This window comes from Microtus pennsylvanicus, chromosome X, assembly GCF_037038515.1.
Source record: "Microtus pennsylvanicus isolate mMicPen1 chromosome X, mMicPen1.hap1, whole genome shotgun sequence".
Classification (NCBI taxonomy): domain Eukaryota; kingdom Metazoa; phylum Chordata; class Mammalia; order Rodentia; family Cricetidae; genus Microtus; species Microtus pennsylvanicus.
The window spans coordinates 4,073,811-4,077,888 of NC_134601.1; the positions used below are offsets into that span (position 1 = coordinate 4,073,811).

A 4,078-nucleotide genomic window follows, 5' to 3' on the forward strand; every position below is an offset into this window, starting at 1 on the left:
TTCTATGGTTAAAATACAGTGCATTTATGTCAAACTAGGGAGGGCCAAATTCTTTGTGTATAACAAGGCATTATTTTTCCAATTTTTATTATTTAGCTTTATTTTTTTGGGGGGGGGGGGACATGATTTCTCAGTATAGTCTTGGCTGTCCTGGAACTCACTCTGTAGACCAGCCTGGCCTCAGACTCACAGAAATCTGACAGCCTCTGCCTCCCGAGTGCTGGGATCAAAGGAGTGCGCCACCACCGCCCAGCTTATTTAGCTTTATTTATCATGTGTATAGGTGGACTCCATATACACACCATAGAATGCGTTACGGAAGTCAGACAGCAACCCTCAGAAGTGGGTTTTCTCATTCCAGTGTAGGGCCCATAGATCAGATGACCAAGCTTGTGCAGTAAGTGCTTTTACCTATGAAACACCTCGCTAGCCCAGCGAGGCTTTCCTTTTTACAGTGTTGCTCCTGTGTGTGGGCACGTACGTTTGCTTTGGCACATATAGGGAGATCAGAGGACAAGCTGTGTGCAACGGTTCTCTCTTTCCCCACGTGGGTCTGGAGGATCATCCTCGGGTCCTCAGGTTTGGTGGCAGACATCTTGCCCCATGGAATCATCTCAATCAGCTACAACAATTGCTATGTTTTCCTCTGATTTTGTCAGGTTTTGACTGTTTGGGTCTTAACAAAGTCGGGGTTCATTTAACATCTGTTTTATTTTAAGCCTTGTAATGACCTCCATATGAACTGTTTTTCTTTTAATGTGGCCCTAGTACTTTCCCCCAGCTCCCCTCCCCCACCCAGTTCCTAGTACATTCCATACCCTATTTTCTGACAAGAGGGGTGGCAGGGGTGGAATGAGACTGACCCTCAAAGGAGGTGGCACCCCTCCGAGAAGATGGCTGTGCCTCCCACGTATGCTGATCTTGGCCAGTCTGCCAGGGAGGTCTTCACCAAGGGCTATGGCTTTGGCTTAATAAAACTTGATTTGAAAACAAAGTCGGAGAATGGATTGGAATTTACCAGTTCAGGCTCCACCAACACAGAGACCACCAAAGTGAACGGCAGTCTGGAAACCAAGTATCGATGGACTGAGTACGGCCTGACGTTTACAGAAAAGTGGGACGCAGACAACACCCTGGGTACCGAGATCACCGTGGAAGACAAGCTCACACGTGGGCTGAAGCTGACCTTTGACTCATCCTTCTTACCTAACACTGGGGGAAAAATGCTAAAATCAAGACAGGGTACAAGAGGGAGCATATCAACCTCGGCTGTGGTGTGGATTTTGACATCGCTGGGCCCTCGATCCGGGGTACCCTGGTACTTGGCTATGAGGGCTGGCTCGTTGGCTACCAAATGTATTTTGAGACCTCCAAGTCCCGAGTGACCCAGAGCAACTTTGCAGTTGGCTACAAGGTGGATGAATTCCAGTTTCATGCTAATGTGAATGATGGGACGGAGTTTGGTGGTTCCATCTACCAGAAGGTGAACAAGAAGTTAGAGACCGCAGTCAACCTTGCCTAGACAGAGGGGAACAGTAACACTGGCTTTGGAATAGCAGTCAAGTACCAGGTTGACCCTGATGCCTGCTTTTCGGCCAAAGTGAACAACTCTAGCCTGATCGGCTTAGGATACACTCAGACCCTCAAGCCAGGTATCAAGCTGACGCTGTCAGCTCTGCTGGATGGCAAGAACGTCAATGCTGGTGGCCACAAGCTTGGTCTAGGACTAGAATTTCAAGCAAAAATGAATATTGTACAATCGTTAATTTTAAACTATTTTGCAGTATAGCTACCTTCAGAATTTAGTGAACCTTTTAATGTTGTATGTTGGGGGATGCGAGAATCGATAAATACCATGTTAGATCTCCAGGTTAAGGATGACTCGGCTTTCTGGTGTTTACCATTTCAGATGTACAGCAGACACCCCATTCCTGAAAGAGTCCTTTTAGCTGTAGACGGGGGCTGGAGAAGAGACCCTCTAGAGATGCCAGGCCACGAGTGGAAGCTCGGGATATGCAGGTCATTTGTAAATCTGTATCGAGTCCACAGGTGAAATTGTGACTTCCTGAGCAACCTTGGTGTCTCGATCCTAACTGCTGAGAAGCATGTGCACACACACCTGTGTGAGAGGGCCTTTCTTAGGCAGATCTCCGTGGCTTCTTCCCGTCCTTGCCCAGTTACCTGTTTTACACCAAAAGCACTCTTCTGGTTAGCTATTTCCTTTGTGCCATTTTAGGGTGGAGAGAGTGGGCCGATGGAGCCGTCATTTAGGACTTCATTCTTCCTTGTGTTGTGGCATGGTTTTTTCATTTCTCTTCTCTCTTCTTTTTTCTTTCCTTTCTCTCTCTCTCTCTCTCTCTCTCTCTCTCTCTCTCTCTCTCTCTCTCTCTCTCGCCATTGCACTAGAGCATGAGACAGCTTTAAGCTGGGCATGTGATTGTGGTCACCATGACAACACTAGGGATCTAAAGTGACCTTGTTAAAAGCACACCACTCTTTTTTAGCACTTTAATAGGTACATTAGAGAGTCTTCCATTTTGTTCCATTTTGTGTGGAATTAGCTCCTCCCCTTCAAATGCTGTAATTAACATCACTTAAAATAAAACTTGAATAAAATATTGAAACCTAAAAAAAAAAAAAAAGGAGGTGGTACCTTCCAAAAGGTCGCCCAGATGTAAGGAGATTCAAGCAGCATGTAGTGGTGCCTGCTTGCTTCCCCCTGAAGAAGGAGGGCAATTGTCAGGATGAAAACAAGTTAAATGGGACATGGTGGGGGGTGGTTCTTGCCCATCGTCCAAGTATTTGGGAGATTAAAGCAAGAAGGTTTGTTTCAGTTCAGCCTGGAACTTATGTAGCAAGACCTTGTCTCGAAACTAGCAACCCGAATGGAATTGCTATGGCAGCCCTGCTAAAGGGAACTGAAGTCCACAGGTGATGAAGAGGTGGTTCTGCCCACAATTCTTAGTTAAGGGAGCCACTTTAGGGTTGGCAAGAGACCTGACCCTAGAGGGGCTCCCAGGTGCCCAAGCCGAGGTCCCCAGTTAGTTCCTTGGGCAGCTGAGGATAGGGAACCTGAAATGACCCTATCCTAGAGCAATACTGACGAATATCTTGCATATCACCATAGAACCTTCATCTGGCGATGGATGGAGATAGAGACAGAGACCCACACTGGAGCACTGGACTGAGCTCCCAAGGTCCAGTTGAAGAGCAGAAGGAGGGAGAACATGAGCAAGGAAGTCAGGACCACGAAGGGTGCACCCACCCACTGAGACAGTGGAGCTGGTCTATTGGGAGCTCACCAAGGCCAGCTGGACTGTGACTGAAAAAGCATGGGATAAAACTGGACTCTCTGAACATGGCGAACAATGAGGGCTGATGAGACGCAAAGGACAATGGCACGGGGTTTTGATCCTACTTAATGTGCTGGCTTTGTGGGAGCCTATCCAGTTTGGATGTTCACCTTCCTAGATATGGACAGAGGGGGGAGGATCTAGGACTTACCACAGGGCAGGGGACCCTGACTGCTCTTTGGACTGGAGAGGGAGGGGGAGAGAAGTGGGGGGAGGGGGAGAAGGGCAGGAGGAGGGGGAGAAGGGTGGGAGGAGGGGGAGGGAAATGGGAGGCTGGGAGGAGGTGGAAACTTGTTTTTTTTTTTCTCCTTTTCTCAATAAAAAAAAAAGAAAAAAAGAGGTGGTTCTGCATGGCTACCTGATACTAACCCATTATCTTCTAATCTTGGATCTTATGTAGAATGTGTATGATATTTGCTTCAGACACAGGCATATTTTTTAAATTTTTTTCCTTTTATTTATTTATTATGTATACAATATTCTGTGTGTATGTCTGCAGGTCAGAAGAGGGCACCAGATCTCATTACAGATGGTTGTGAGCTACCATGTGGTTGCCGGGAATTGAACTCAGGACCTTTGGAAAAGCAGGCAATGCTCTTAACCACTGAGCCATCTCTCCAGCCCCACAGGCATATTTTAAACACTTTCACAAAACCAGGGGAACTGTAACTATCTTGCACGACTGAGAACTATTCTGAAGAGAGATACATTCTGCTCCATTCTTC

At 47.0% G+C, this 4,078-nt stretch overlaps 1 pseudogene; it reads left to right on the forward strand.

Moving 5' to 3' along the window:
- The first annotated feature begins 888 nt into the window (after positions 1-888).
- LOC142841353 (non-selective voltage-gated ion channel VDAC1 pseudogene) lies at positions 889-2,642 on the forward strand (annotated as a pseudogene).
- Positions 2,643-4,078: the final 1,436 nt, after the last annotated feature.